At 37.6% G+C, this 16,597-nt stretch overlaps 1 pseudogene; it reads left to right on the top strand.

The window, feature by feature from the left end:
• The window catches only part of LOC127412049 (elongin-A-like), a 25,707-nt pseudogene extending 9,110 nt beyond the window's left edge, over positions 1 to 16,597 (top strand).

Raw genomic sequence — 16,597 nt, 5'->3', positions numbered from 1 at the left:
TTCATATTATGTTTTCAATCTCTGTGGGAAACTAGAATTGGGAAAGTCGTTAACTCCTTTAGGAAGCATGATGAGGGTGGAAAATTGGTGAAAATATTGGTTAATCGCTGGAAAACACTTGTTCCAAAAGGCTCTTTAAGGTATCTCATTATATATGGCAAATCCACTGAGCCATTTTTTTTATATTTGAATCATGTACAGTGGACCTAAAAAGTATTTAGATACTTAAGTTACACTTAAAAGAATAGTTTACACAAAAGTTACAATTATGTCATTTATTTGCTCACCCTCACGTTGTTTCAAACCCATATTAAATTTTTTTTTTCTGCAGAATACAAGAGAAATAATTTAATGAATGTCCCGTTGGCTGAATTCAATATACAGCTCTGAAATCCAATATGGTAGCTATGTCGAAAACATTAAATCTCATTAGTTCTTGCGTGTCTCAAGACCAAACATCATTAGAAAGATGAAGTTACTGTTTACAAACAGATGCTTGGCTTTCTTTCACCGCAGGAAAGTACTGCTATCAGTTGGAGATTCGCTAAAATTGCCTAAGCTGAAAATGCCCAAAAAGTGCCGTTTGTGGGGTTGAAACACCCTGTCTCTGAAAGATTATTGAAGATTTGGGCTTCTTTAAATTTCCATCGGGATTGGTGGATCAGGATTTTACAATTTATGAAATTTCATGGATCACATCACTGTTAGTTAGCGCGTCTGTTTTAATAAGACTTCTAGTATTAATATGATTTATAATAAGATAATATTGCTCTAATAAGACTGCTCTGCAGCTGTTGTTAGTAGATTGTTACTCTTCACAAAGAAATTGCAAAAACTCTGATCACAAATGCCTGTTTTTAATTTACAAACTGCAATTGCTGTGACTAATAGGTCAAATGTGATCTAATGATCTTATACCACCAAGTAAGATCTTATGGGAAGCCTTCTCCACCACTTCAGCACATAGGCTACTGTTTGTGTTGCTTGTAAAAATGTAGTACTTCTAAAAAACAAATTTACAGTACTTCTAAAAGTGTCTTTGCATTTATTTTGGCTGCAGTAAGAAACTTGTTCAATCATATCTGGCTGTTATTAAGTTTGAATATTCAATATGATGATATTAATAGAAAATATGATTATTCACTGTATGTAGACCAATAGTTTAAGCTGTAAATATGCATATTGCATGTATCATGGTAGTTTATTTTTATATGCAGATGTGTATTCACAAACCTGTATATGTCCATCATAATCATACAGTCCTACTGAATTTAGTTAAAACTGGTTTTGTCAATAGTTCAGGAAGAACCTACACATTTCTTCATTGTTAACCAAATATATGCATTTATAATGACTTTATTATCATAAACATTATTGCATATGATTAAAAGATAATTAAAAATGCAGCACTGCCCATATCTACAATCTGCTGCTCAAAAGAACCTGGAAGCGTGCTTGCCTGTGGTGTGACATCAGGGTAATTTTATCTATTTAATTCAGCCAGCGATGCTATTATATAATTCCCCCCTTTGTGTTTCTCAGAAGAAAAAAAATCATTAACACATGGGTGAGAAAAGAGGATGAAAGAATAAATATTTTTGTGTGAACTATCCCATTAATCTATGAATGTCATTGCATTACATCATATATATATATATTTATATATTACAATGGTGGCCAAAAGTTTGAAAATGTTCAGATTTTGCTCTTTCGGAAGGAAATTGGTACTTACCATAGTGACATTCAACTGATCACAAAGTATAGTCAGGACATTACTGATGTAAAAAACAGCACCATCACTATTTGAAAAAAGTCATATTTTATCAAATCTAGACAGCAGACATCACTCCAACACCTTATCCTTGTGTAATTATACTAAATTGATCATTTGGTACTAGAAAATCACTTGCCATTATATCAAACACAGCTGAAAGCTATTTGGTTCATTAAATGAAGCTTAACATTGTCTTTGTATTTGTTTTTGAGTTGCCAAAGTATGCAATAGACTGGCATGTCTTAAGGTCAATATCAGATCAAAAATGGCAAAAAAGAAAGCGCTTTCTCTAGAAACTCATCAGTCAATCAATGTTTTGAGAAATGAAGGCTATACAATGCTTGAAATTGCCAAAAAACTGAAGATTTCATACAAAGGTGTACACTACAGTCTTCAAAGACAAAGGACAACTGGCTCTAACAAGGACAGAAAGAGATGTGGAAGGCCAGATGTACAACTAAACAAGAGGATAAGTACATCAGAGTCTCTAGTTTGAGAAATAGACACCTCACATGTCCTCAGCTGACAGCTTTATTGAATTCTACCCGCTCAGCACCAGTTTCATGTACAACAGTAAAGAGAAGACTCAGGGGTGCAGGCCTTATGGGAAGAATTGCAAAGAAATAGCCACTTTTCAAAACAGAATAAATAAAAAGAAAAGGTTAGAGTGGGCAAAGAAACACAGACATTGGACAACAGATAACAGGAAAAGAGTGTTATGGATCTTCACCCCATTGAGATTTTGTGGGATCAGTTAGACTGTAAGGTGCGTGAGAAGTGCCTGACAAGACAGCCACATCTATGACAAGTGCTACAGGAAGCGTGGGGTGAAATGTCACCTGAGTATCTGAACAAACTGACAGCTAGAATGTCAAGGATCTACAAAGCTGTCATTGCTGCACGTGGAGGATTTTTTGATGAGAACTTAAAGTAGTTTAAGAAGTTCTGAATTTTTATTTTTTTTAAATTGTAACAGTAATTTTTCACGTTATTAATGTCCTGACTATACATTGTGATCAGTTGAATGCCACTTTGGTGAATAAAAGTACCAATTTCGTTCCATAAGAGCAAAATCTGTACATTATTCAAAAATTGTGTGTGTGTGTGTGTGTGTGTGTGTGTGTGTGTGTGTGTGTGTGTGTGTGTGTGTGTGTGTGTGTTGTTTTTTAAATATTTATTGACTACAATATTAATTCCTCAGAGTCTTTCGTTTTGGTGGAAATAAACTGGGCATAATTGACTTTTTAAGGGCCACTGAATTTACACTCCAAAAAATTATCTTAAGATTTATGCATAACATTTCATAACATTTTATTAAAAATATGAAATTGACATGTTTTATTAATTTAATGGAGTTGTGTTTTGAATTTGAAATGTGTAAATCTTAAAAATACAGTGCATGTAGAAAATCATCATACCCATATGATGATCATAGAAATAGTCACTTATTTGTCTTTCAGCCTGAAATCCAATTTTTTCCCCCAGCTTTATTTATAAATTGTGCCTTACAATACTCAGGTAACAGAAAAAAAGCAACGGTTCCAAAAATGTATTAAAGATGTTCTTCCTTGCAGAAAAGTTCAAGTGAAGTCAAATTGCGAGGTGAGCAGCGATGGACTGTTCTCCAAGTCCATCCATAGGTTTTCTATTGGATTTAGGTCAGGGCTCTGACTTGGCCACTCAAGGACTTTAACCTTCCTAACCTTAAGCCACTGCATTGCTGTTTTTTTTTTTTTTTTTTTGGCGGTGTGTTTCGGGTCATTGTCGTGCTGAAAGGTGAACCACCTGCCCACCTTCAGTTGTCGAGTAGAGAGCCACAGATATTCCTCAAGAATTTGGGTGTACTATGGCAGCATCCAAAATGGATGTTTCGCTGAAGAGAAACATCCCCAAAACATAATGTTGCCACCACCATGCTTCACTGTAGGTATGGTATGTTCTGGGTGGTGTGCTGTGTTTGGTTTTCTCCAAATATTACAGATAACAGCGCTTGCAGTTCAGTCCAAAAATTTCAGTTTTTGTCTCAACTGACCATAAATCTTTTGGCCACATAGCATCAGAATCCTCCAATGAGACATAGTGTGGCACCTTTTCAGAAGAGGTTTCTTTCTTGGCACCCTGCTATACAGGCCAGCTTTGTGTAACGCTTGGGAGATTGTTGTCACATGCACAGACATAAGGGCTTGTAAATCCTTCAAAGTTGCCTTTTGGCCTCTTGATGGCTTCCCTGATCAATATTCTAAGATTTTGACACGGTCTTTTAAAAAAAATAAAATACATTTTTATAGGAACTGTAGGCTAAAATATTTTTTGGAGTGCATACACATGACTTTTCCATGTGGCATACTCCTAGTCTCCACTTTATTTTATTCCAGTGCAAGCTGTGAACAGCCTGGTGACTCTTCCCAAAATTAACAGTATAACAAAGAAGTGGATGAAAAGTGTAAACGAGAAAACGGCTATCTTTCAGAAAGTACCAATTCTAGAAAAAAGCCCAAAAATGGCTCTGAGAGGAAAACATCATTGAACATGGACATTAAAAGTAAAAAAAAAAAAAAAAAAAAAAAAACAGTAAATCCAAAATCTGTGTGAATGGTGAGAAAAAGGATGAGCCAAAAAAAGATTACATTTCGAATCAAGGCTCGCGGTTTCACGGCTCAGGCCATGGGAAGGGAAAGACAATCAGCATTGAGCCAAAGTGTGAAAAGGAAGAGACTGAGAGGGTTCCAAAGATGTTTTCAAAAGTGACTTCTTTAAAATCAACTGAAACACAGAGAGAAAAGAGTGGAGACACAGGCAAAAAAGATAAAAAGAAGAAAAGAATAATTTGAAGTGATTGAGACTAACAAGCAGAATGAGGATGGCTTTGAAACACCCTCCATGTCTTTCGAAGCCTACCTGAGCTACAATTTTGAGCCCCCCAAATGCAAAAAAAGCTTCAGTTCGGATAAGAATCCAAAGAAACTGAAAACTGCCCACAAAGTGAACTCGCAAGTTCAGGAATCTCGTGTGTAAATGAGCAAAGCTGTGACAGAAGACACACTAACAAAGGTACTTCAAATAAAAAGAAATAATAATTTAGTTGTGTGGTGTGGATGTTTATTTCTATCTTTTAAAGGAATAGTTCACCCAAAAATGAATATTCTGTGATACTCGCTTCTATGTCATTTCATATTCGTATGGACACAAAAGGGGAATTTCTGAAAAAAATATGCCGCTTCTTTCTATAAAATTAATTTGAATGGGGACTGGGGCTGTCAAGCTCCAAAGGGGAAAAGGTGCTATGATTTACTTATTTCCATTTCATAACAAAATTCCATCAGATTGAATTGAGTAATCTTTAATAAAATAAAATGAATAAAACCTAAATATTTTAAGTTTTAACTTTTCACAATTCAATTTGTTGGAATTTTGTTATGAAATTGAAATGCTTGAGTCTTAACTATAGGCTATACACTGATGAGCCAAAACATTATGACCACCTGCCTAATGTGCTGTTGGTCCTCCACGTGCCGCCAAAACAGCGCCAACCCACGAGGCATGGACTCAAGACCCCTGAAGGTGTCCTGTGGTATCTGGCACCAAGACTTTAGAAGCAGATCCTTCAAGTCCTGTAAGTTGTGAGGTGGAGCCGAAGTGGATCAGGCTTGTTGGTCCAGTACATCCCACAGATGCTCAATTGGATTGAGATCTGGGGAATTTTCCAGGTCAACACCTTGAACTCTTCATTATGTTCCTCAAACCATTCCTGAACAATGTGTACAGTGGCACATTATCCTGCTGAAAGAGGCCACTGCCATCAGGGAATACCATTGCCATGAAGGGGTGTACCTGGTCTGCAACGATGTTTAGGTAGGTGGGGCGTGTCAAATTGGCATCCACATGAATGGTCTGACCCAGGGTTTCCCAGCAGAACATTGCCCAGAGCATCACACTGCCTCCACCTGCTTGTCGTCTTCCCACAGTGCATCCTGGTGCCATCACTTCCCCTGGAAAATGGCACACAAGTACACGGCCGTCCATGTGATGAAAAAGAAAATGGGACATCAGACCACTGCTCCAAGGTCCAGTTCCGACGCTCGCATGCCCATTGTAGGCACTTTCGATGGTGGACGAGTCATCATGGGCACCCTGGCCAGTCTGTGGCTACGCAGCCCCATACGCAGCAGGATGCGATGCACTGTGTGTTGTGACGCATTCCTCCCGGAACCATCATTAAAATTTTCTGTGACTTGTGCCACAGTAGACTTTCTGTCAGTTCGGACCAGATGGTATAGTTTTCGTTGCCCTCGCACATCGATGAGCCTTGGGCACCCAAAACCCTGTTGCCGGTTTGTGGTTTGTCTCTCCTCGGACCACTGTCAGTAGGTACTCACCACTGCAGTCATCTGGCCATAACAATTTGGCCCTCATCTAAGTCGCTCAGGTCTTTTCTTCTGCATTCAACACGTTCACTATGAGAACTGATTGTTAGCTTACCATCTAATCTACCCAGACTTTGACATGTGGCCTTGTTAGGAGATGATCAACATTATTCGCAATCGTATTCACTTTGTTTTCAACAGAAGTCTTATGGGTTTGGAACGATATGAGGGTGAGTAAACGATAAAATTACAATTTTGTGTGAACTATTCTTTTAACTCCAGGCTCCTGAGCACTCAGTTATGGACTTGCTTAATGTTCCTCTGCCAACAAGTTTTCCTGAATGTGAAGACATTTCTCAGTATCATTACTTCATTGAAAAGAAAGGTGGGTCAGAACTTCTCTTCTACTGGACATTTTCATGTCTATTTTGAACCTTTTAATGCTTGAAATTTGGATGAACAAAACTCAAATAATTCAATGGTTGTGGTCGTTTGTGAAGAGGCTCCAGTCCTCATCGGTCAAAGGCTGAAGAATAAGATGCAGGTGTACTCTGGTAGTAAAACCACATACCAGCCCACCATGATGTCACTGTACCAGCAATGCATTCGAGCGCTGCAGAACAACATAGACTGTATGTAACCTGACATTATGATATTGTTTTTTGATAGTATGAGGTGCGGTTGGTTGGTCTTAAAGACTGATATCAGCTGTCTTGCAGCTCTCTATGAAATCGGAGGTGTGCCATTTGACATTTTAGAGCCGGTTCTAGAGTGCTGCACTCCTGAGCAGCTTCTCTGCATTGAGGAGTATAATCCAGTAAGAGGTTAACTGGTTTTTTCTGTTGTGAGAATAATGAAAACTCTGTGTGTCAAGGCAGAGCAATGGAAGATGTTTTATCTTTGGGTCAACATAAAATCAGAACTGACCCCATTTGCTCTCTTAAAACACATTCCTTGTTTTATAGAGAGCAACAGTCAGGTTCTAAGCCTATAATCAACAGCTTAAATTCAAGAGTTTAGCAATGGATGTTTTGCCATTTGATTATGCTTTTCATGAGGACAGTATTTGAATATGAACCCATTTGTCACAGACAGCTGCATAAAAAAACGGGAAAGGTGGCATATGCAATGTTTGTTGCTGCTTGGGTTAACAACTGCCCCATTTTAGCTGGGATCCCGTATTGAAGCACTCAAAATACTCAAGCATCCCTTATTCGTGAGACATTTACTACACACCTAAGCGCATCTCTTTGGGTGGGTAAAGCCAATGTCTGTATTATTATAAAAGAGGTTTGCACTGCTTTGGCTGCATTATAATATATACAGTGCCTTGAAAAAGAACTCAGCCCCCAACATTATTTCACACAAATGATTTGCACAACCTGAGATTGAGTTATTCAACTTGTTTTTTTTATTTGTGAATCACTGAACAGTGAAGTTGCAGCACAAGATTGCCCTGCTGCTGAAAATCAACCCCATAGCATGATGCTATCACTAGAGTGTTTCACTGTGGGGATGGTGTTATGTGGCTGATGTGCTGTGTTAGATTTGCGCCATGCATACCGTTTAGTTTTTAAGCCAAAAAGTTCCACTTTAGTCTCATCAGACCACAAGACCTTCTGCCAAATCTTTACTGTATCTTCCAAGTGGCGTATTGCTAAGTCTTTATGGGCAAGCATGTGCTTTTTTCAGCAAAGTCTTCTTCCTAGCCACTGCAGCCCCTTTTTGTGTAATAGTTTTGAGATTGTTGAGCCATGGACATTATATTCATTTGCAGCTACTGGCTTCTGTAGCTCACTCAGAGTGATGGTTGGTTTTGCAGTAGCGTCTCTGACATGTTATTCTTGTTTGCTGACTGAGTTTGGGGGGGTCAGCCTGCCCTAGGCAGAGTGACTGTAGTTTAATATTTCTTCCACTTCTGTATGATGGACTGCACTGAGCTCTGATGTATGTTCATTACTTTTGAAATGGCCTTGTATCCATCCTAAGATTTGTGTTTCTCAACAATTACATCCCTCACTTGTTTTAAATGCTCTTTTGTCTTCGTTTTTTTTTTTTGTTCAAAGGAAAATCCAACCATACAGTGATCTGATTTTGATCTTATAGAGAGGGAAAGTATTTATGCTCTTAGGGTAGAATGAATTGAAAGCAGCTGATCCATTTTTTTCCAACACTAGTGGAGACTAGTGCAACAAATTTGATGTTTTAGGACAATATCTTGCACCTGAGCAAGGTTAACCTAGGAATTACGAAGGGTGTGAATACTTTTTGTAATTTTTTTATTCTGTTTTAGTTTTATTTAAATTAAGGGATTTGGACTTCCCAACGCCTTGTTCTCAAATACTTTACCTTCCATTGTGACAGTTTCGGAGGGCTGGAAGGTGTAATGTCATTTTAAACTCACTTTTTAAGTTATTGTTATTGAAAATTCTGTTTCTAATGATTCTACAGCAAGGCCATCATTATTGTTTTCCCTTTAAAGTGCCCTGTGTATTTGTCGTCTGAAACGCAGTAGATGTCTTATCACAAAACCTGATGTAACAACCCGTCGTGCACAACAAATGGCGAAAAAACATGGAATCTGATCTCACCATTCAGGCTTAACATTCAAATGTTAATGTAACAGAAATCTGTTTTCAATTGGATTTTATACCACATACGAATGTGGTTTAAATCAGGCTTGTTCAAATCTGAATTTATGTGATTTTTGTCCTGTTCACACTACAAAAACCTAAACTGATTTGAGTCCGAAAATATTTTTTTTGTCAATTATTAAAATTTTTCACAACTTTAAATTCGCAACAATGATGGAAGCATATGTAGTGTGTGGTTCTGTTTGTGACAGGTGTATATTGGTGTGGCAGACCACCTGTGGGAGATTGTAAGAGGGACTTCAGGAATGCTCAGCTAGAGGAGTATGAATCCTGGAGAGAGATATACCTGCGCATGTCTCAGGAGAGAGATAGAAAAATCTAACAATTTACAGAGAGCATCGTCTCTGCTCACTCAGGCAAACCCAAAGGTAATTGCTTTCTAGGTGAAGTGTGCAATAAAATACTTTTCTGATTATCTCAGTTGTAATGTTCAGAGTCAACTAAAGCTAGCGTCACATTAGCCGACTCCAAACAACTCTATTTTGGCTGAGGGTGCCACACTTACCGACTGTTTTGCAGTGGCACACTTGTCGATTCAGAATGGTGGAGGGGTGACAGACATACTGACCCCCCCCCCCGACTAGCTCTCTAATTTCCTGTCACGTGGAACTTGCTGACATAATGGGAGTACTAAGTGAACAAACATTTTTAGTAATTTAGGATGTGATTCATGGAGTAACTTTGCCTTGTGAATGTGTGTTTTAATCCCCTCGATAATCCATATGCTGCTTTCAGTGAGTAAAGAGTTTACTATGTTCAACAAACAGATCATCCTGCCTCCTCTTTCTGGTTTTATTAATCATTTGAATCTAAGAAAAAACGCTTGGTGACAGAATCACCATGGTTTACTGATGAAAAAGGTTCATATCAGCATGATGTCTTCTCAGTTTCTCAGTAAAAGAAGCTCATTGGTCACCTGACAAGACTGCAACATCAAGAGTTTTTTCTTACAAGTTTGATCTGCCTTCCCAGATGTCAGAGCTATTGGGTGTTTCTCAATTCTAAGAATGCAGGGAACGGACTTGTGTTCTTTTGAAGACCAGTCTTGCCTAGCTACCTTGGCAGAACAAACTCGGAAGGACAGGAGGACGTAGAATGCATCTATTGCGAGATTTGAGATGTGATGTGATCTTCCTGTTGCGCAATTAACCATCATATCACATTTCAGTCCAGTGAGATAACTTTTGGCATTATCACACCAGTGACAGCATTAATATCATCACACCAGAGAGGTTTTGCAGGACTAGAGATATGTTAAAAGAATAAAGTCTGTAACCACTCGTTTTCTCCATGTTTAATACTGTATTAAAATGATGTCCAAAAAAACAACAAATGTTGACTGAGTATAATGACTCTCACAAGCAATCAGAGCTTACAGCGGGAAGCTCTCGAGGAAAAAACAAAACAATAAATGTCCTTCGTCTGCCATCGTAGTACCGAGTTCTTGCCTACAAGTCACCATCCAATGCATCCTCGATTTCGAGGACACATCCAGGTAATTTTTTGCATTCTCGGTACTTGCATTCTTGAGGATTGGAATCGAACTTCGGCAGTGGATGATGACATAGAATGAGTCCATGAGAAAGTAAGAACACAAAAGAATGCACATTGAGAAACAGCCATTAACTCAGCAGGGAGTGTTTAACGACCTCCCTCTGGAAGATGCTATTATGCGCTCCGTCTCTCACCTGCTGGCCAGTGATTATGTAAATGTTATGCCTGAAAATCGCTGAAAATCGGCTAGTGTGGCACCGGCTTAAAAGACATTGGTTGGCTGATTTCCCGAAGAGTGTAAACACTGTGCATTAAATTTACTAGATATTCCAGATTTGCTGTTTGGTTTGTTCACATTATGAGTTAAACCAAAGACTCAAAACAGGAGCACTATATAATAGATAGTTGTGAATCTAAATTCTGATTTGATGAGATGTGTTTGGAGTCTTAAACTAGCTGATACCAGTTAAATTCTTTATAATTTGCAATGTTGCTCAACAACCAAAAAACACAGCATGAGCTCGTAAAAATTACGTGGCCATGGCCAAGTTTTTGAAAACCAAAATTACGTGCTGTATTACACATTTGGCTGCAGTTTCTCAGTGAAATGTCCAACAGGGGGCACCAAAAGCAAGTGAAATGGTGTCGTAATTAGGCGAGGTTTTTTAGATGAATTTTAGATGGAGGTTTTAATGAGTAAAGCATACTTCCCTAGCATAAAACTTTAGCCAAAACCTAACCAATAGTGTTCTAAAAGCAAATGAGAGGTTGATAAAACAGACATCCTTTCCCTAAACCAACACCTAAACTTAACCGATAGTGTCTTAAAAGCAAATGTAACATGAAAAGCACATTTTCTGAAGCAACCACATCATATCGTATTGGTTCTGTATCACTTTCATCTCACGTGTCAGCTTGCGTCATTGACAGAGCTTGAACTACAGTCTTCTGAGTCTGAAGTCCAACACTATCAGGTGAGCTGCTGCAGAAGCTAATTACACTAGAATTAGTGTGTTAATATAGATAGCAGGGTTACTGCGGGTGCTTAAAGTCTTAAATTCAGTTTTCTAAAATTTAAGGTCATAAAAACTCTTACATATCTTAAATGGTTTACCAAAAGTCTTGAGTATCATTTAAGTAGGTCTTAAATTTGCTGTTGTAAAGACCAGGATGGCGATATGGCCCTAATGTGATTTTTTTTAAATTTCAGAAGGGTACGATTTAATTTAATAAATGAATTGTCTGCATGCGCTGTGGGCTTCATACTAAAAAGCATGTGGGGAATTTGAGTTTCAATGTTTCTAGCAGCTTCAGAGTGTTTCGCCATCAATGAATACCAGACCATTTGTGACAAGCGACCACTGATGATCTACTGTTGATAAATTATTACAATGTTTACTTTAAAGTGTTTGTATTGTAATACCTTGATGAACATAAGAGTGCATATTTAATTTCCCTTATCTGTTTGAATGAGCAGCTAGAAGCAGTGAAGTACAGACATTTCAAAATAAGAGTCCCCAGTGTATTACAGGCTTGTTTATTGTTAAGTCATGTGTTATGCACAGGTTTTATTATTGGTATTTTGGTTGCACAGTAATCTGTTTCTGGGATTTAATTCAGTTTGGATTTTTTTGTAGCCTCTGTCTGGACCGCCCTGTCACAGGAAGGAATTTTTTTAAATGCATTCAATATATCACATTTAAAAATTATAGTCATAAGCCTTAAGTTATTTTATTGTCATTTGCACAGATCACACATGGTAGAACTAAGCATTACAATAAATTTATTTAAAGAATTATCCTAATTCTAGTTTTGATATATTGGTACATAAACCAATTTTAATATGATGTGTATAATGTATATATGTGGAAAACATCTTGAGTATTCTAAACTAGCAGATACACTGTTTAGCTGATAAGCAGTGTTACAAGTTCTAAGGCCTTGTTAAATGTGTGCCCCAGCCTGCTTAAAAGAATCTGTGATGTGTGATTTATTTTGAAATTGTGTGGATTTGTTTTGTATGGGCATACGGTATTAATTTTAGTTATTCATGTCTTAAAAAAAGGTCAAAGTCTTAAATTTGATTTTAAAAACTCTGGATGGGTCTATTATATGAGTGTAAAAATGTATAATTTTTCAAATGTTGCGTTCGAATAAAAGATTTTCGATATAACATAGCTGTGTGTGAGTAATAGTGTGTAAAATAAGTGTTCCCTGATGAACAGTTCTTGTAGCGCCTCTAGTGTTCATTTCACTAGGAAACTGTGACAAGACGTAGAATGAGGCACGTAAAACTCTGTTTGCAAAAATGTAGTTCTAGTAATTTTCATTCTATGAGACTAGGTTGCAAAAATTACTAATGCTGTGTTCAGGTCAAGTCGGAATTACTGTAATTAGATGACAACTTAGATATTCTACTCAATCACGTCCTTAGACTATAGAAATTAATAGTTTCTTCTGTTGTAAGGCAGGACCTTACCAGACATCACCAGCACCAGCAACAACGTCGCTTATGGGTACAAACCCACCTTCGCTGGACCAGACAGGACTGGCAAAAAGTGCTCTTCACTGACGAGTCGCGATTTTGTCTCACTAGGGGTGATGGTCTGACTCGCGTTTATTGTCGAAGGAATGAGTGTTACACCGAGGCCTGTACTCTGGAGCGGGATCGATTTGGAGGTGGAGCATCCGTCATGGTCTAGGGCGGTATGTCACAGCATCATCGGACTGAGCTTGTTGTCATTGCAGGCAATCTCAACGCTGTGCTCTACAGGGAAGATATTCTTCTCCCTCATGTGGTACCCTTCCTGCAGGCTCATCCTGACATGACCCTCCAGCATGACAATGCCACCAGCCATACTGCTCGTTCTGTGCGTGATTTCCTGCAAGAGTGTCGGTGTTCTGCCATGGCCAGCGAAGAGCCTGAATCTCAATCCCATTGAGCACGTCTGGGACCTGTTGGATCGGAGGGTGAGGGCTAGGCCCATTCCCCCCAGAAATGTCTGGGAAATTGCAAGTGCCTTGGTGGAAGAGTGGGGTAACATCTCACAGCAAGAACTGGCAAATCTGGTGCAGTCCATGAGGAGGAGATGCACTGCAGTACTGATACTTACTGTTACTTTTGATTTTGACCCCCCCTTTGTTCAGGGACACATTATTCCATTTCTGTTAGTCACATGTCTGTGAAACTTGTTCAGTTTATGTCTTAGTTGTTGAATCTTTTTATGTTCATACAAATATTTACACATGTTAAGTTTACTGAAAATAAAGCAGTTAAAAGTGAGGATGTTTCTTTTTTTGCTGAGTTTAGAAGTGAATGATGATTGAAACACATCTCCTTTGTGTTTCATGGAAGAAAGTCATAACGAGTAAGTTAATGATAGATTTTTCATAGGGATGTTTCGAACAGGATTTTTACAGCCGATACAGATCACCGTTTTTCTTGTCACCTGATCGGCCGATACGATCCCGATAATTCCACCTTTTATCAAGATCTCTGTCATAACTGGCTATATGTAAACTTTCTGCACACTGTCACTATTAATTGAATTTTCCTCTTCCCTGTAATATCTCTTTGCCTAGTTTAAAAAGTTTAAAAGTCTTAAAGTTTTTTTTTTTTTTTTTTAAACAAGACTTAGGGGCTGTTTACACGACGACGTTTAAAATGTTATGCGTTTTGGCTGTTCGTTTACATGACAACGGTGTTTTGGGGCCTGAAAACGCAAACTTTTGAAAACGGGTTTCAAAGTGCACATTTTTGAAAACTATGCCATTATCGTCTCTGTGTAAACATACAAAAACGCGAATTTGTGAAAATGATGACGTCATGCACACGCGTATTACGTGTTATATAAAGAATAATGGATTGATAGGCATCAATTTGAGATGTATAATTATCAATATGAATACTGGTGTCTGTGCAAATAACAATCAACAATTTATTCATTTGGAGAGTTTTGTATGGAGTGTGAACATTGTACAGTAGGCAGAACCTGCAATTTGAAAATCTTGAAATTAATGTATGGATTCAGATGGGAAAAATTTATTTGTATTTTAAATGTTATTTATTTATTTGCTTAATTTTATTTGATGTGCCTTTACCCTGCAATTCATTCACCCAGCGCTTATGTATATAGCCTATAGACAGAGATGTGATGCCATGTACAGTATTCAATGATATGCTTAGAATATATAAACATGAGGCAGTGAAAATGCATGTTAGATCCAGTGTACACAAGACCTCTCTCTCCGTCAGAAGATATCCATATATCAGAGTTCTGTCTGATATCCAAAACCAGTCAACATCAACAGCTTGTTATGTTAACTTACTCTCCTACCAGCCCAAGAGTCAGCAGGGGGAATACAGAAGAAGGCAGGAAATGAAGTGATGGTAAAAATGAGCAGAGTTTATTGAATAATCTTGAGAGTTCAGCCTATAGGCATGTGTGCGAGTACTTCAAACCTACAATGGCAGACTACAGAACTGTGTTTGTGCTGCTCAAGATTTTGAGTTTATTGACATTTTTCCAGCAAAGTAATTGTAGTAATAAAGCAACCTCATCGTCCGTCCAGACAAAATTGTTCGATGCTTTCGCCATCTTCATTGTTTGTATTCACTGCTCTGTGGAAGAATGCTTATGTGTGCAGGCGCGTAGTGTTGCTTTACAAAGTGACATCGCCAATCCGTTTTAGTACATCGTTGTCGTGTAAACGTACCCTTAGTGTAGGCTAACAAAACGTTCTCTATATTAAAATAGATAACCATATAAAAAATTAAGCTTGGTGTCAAACTGAAGACAAACTGATAACCCAGAAGTGCAATTAAACTTAATGTGACATTTTTGGTTATTGATTCATTGTTGTCATTTCATATAATTATTATTCCTTTTTTATTTCTGTTTTATTTTTGCATAATATTTAATACATTATGGTATCTTAGGGGTTATTACTGAGATGCTTATGTACAGCGGAGACTGAAAAGCTGCCGCCATGAACAATAATAATGACCGTTTCACAGCTCGTGCTGTTTTCCCTTTGGCTTGTCGCATGTGAAACGTCACATTAACAGTACAGTACACAAACTTTTCATATTGGCCATACCTCTCCCACTGTATCGTTCTTAACTGCTGAATCAAGTTTGTTGTCTTTCAACACTATGCCAGTATTTCCCATACTCCGTGATGTTATGACAGTGCTGCTGGCGTCTTTTGCAACACGAGCGACCGGTTTATGCGATCGGCTAAATTACCGATCACTGATCTTGTCATAGGACGTGAATATCGGCTGATTTCGATTGGTGGCCGATCAATCGGAGCATCCCTATTTTTAGCTAGTGTCACCTTAAAGGATTTCTCATGTATTCTGGACACTTTTGGCTGCTTTTTCCCTTCACCATTTTGAAAGAAATATTTGTAAAGAAACTCATTTGAAGGCACAATTTATAACTGTGTACAAAACTAATCAAGCATTTAAGCATAAGCCTTAAAATGCTTCAAAGATCAAAAGGTGTTTTAAGATCACGAGAAACAAATTCAGTTAAATCTGTACAAACTTTAGACTGTTTGTGTATATTATTAATAGAACAATGATTTACATACAGTAGCCGTGTGGAAATGCATGCAAATTAAATTGTATTTCCTGTATTTCAAGTTACGTACTTAAATTGTAATGTAAATTACCTGCACGGTAGCTTGTCCTCAGAGTGCAAATCTGTCATCTGAATGTATTTTAGCACAAAACTCTCTCTCCACCTCACAGTAGTGTGAAAGCTCATGAGAGCTGGGCCAAATCCAGCTACAAGTGAACCTCCAAAAGCTTCCAACAACAACTCCAGCCAAAACCAAGACCCGCAAAAGATTAAAAGTTAAATTGTTTATATTTATTGTATTTGTTATAATTTGTAGCATATGTATTTTATTTTATTGCCTTTTTTATTTTATTGTATTTTTCTTTATTTATAGATTTTCTTATTAGTTTAGTTTTTATTTAACTGTATAGCTTTTATTATTATTCTCTTTTATCATTATTTTATTTCATTTATAACTTTTTGTATTTTTTTAATTTTTTTATAGGTTTTATTTTTATGTGAAGGGGTGAAAATCTTCCAATACTAAAGTTAATGCAGCATTTTTAATGAAAATTATGCTAAATTCCCCCACCTACAAGTATACCCTTTAAACCTGTGTATATATTAGAATGGACTCTTACTGTGGTTTGTTTGTCATGTGGAGTGTTTGTTCTGTATATTCACAGGAGTGGCTCCCGTGATGGCAAAATCGCTGAAGGCCTTGAAGCAGCTCACTCGCAGATGA

This window comes from Myxocyprinus asiaticus, chromosome 21 (assembly GCF_019703515.2).
Source record: "Myxocyprinus asiaticus isolate MX2 ecotype Aquarium Trade chromosome 21, UBuf_Myxa_2, whole genome shotgun sequence".
NCBI classification, from domain to species: Eukaryota; Metazoa; Chordata; class Actinopteri; order Cypriniformes; family Catostomidae; genus Myxocyprinus; species Myxocyprinus asiaticus.
Note: the sequence above shows the minus strand (reverse complement) of the source record. Positions and strands in the feature narration are given on the sequence as shown.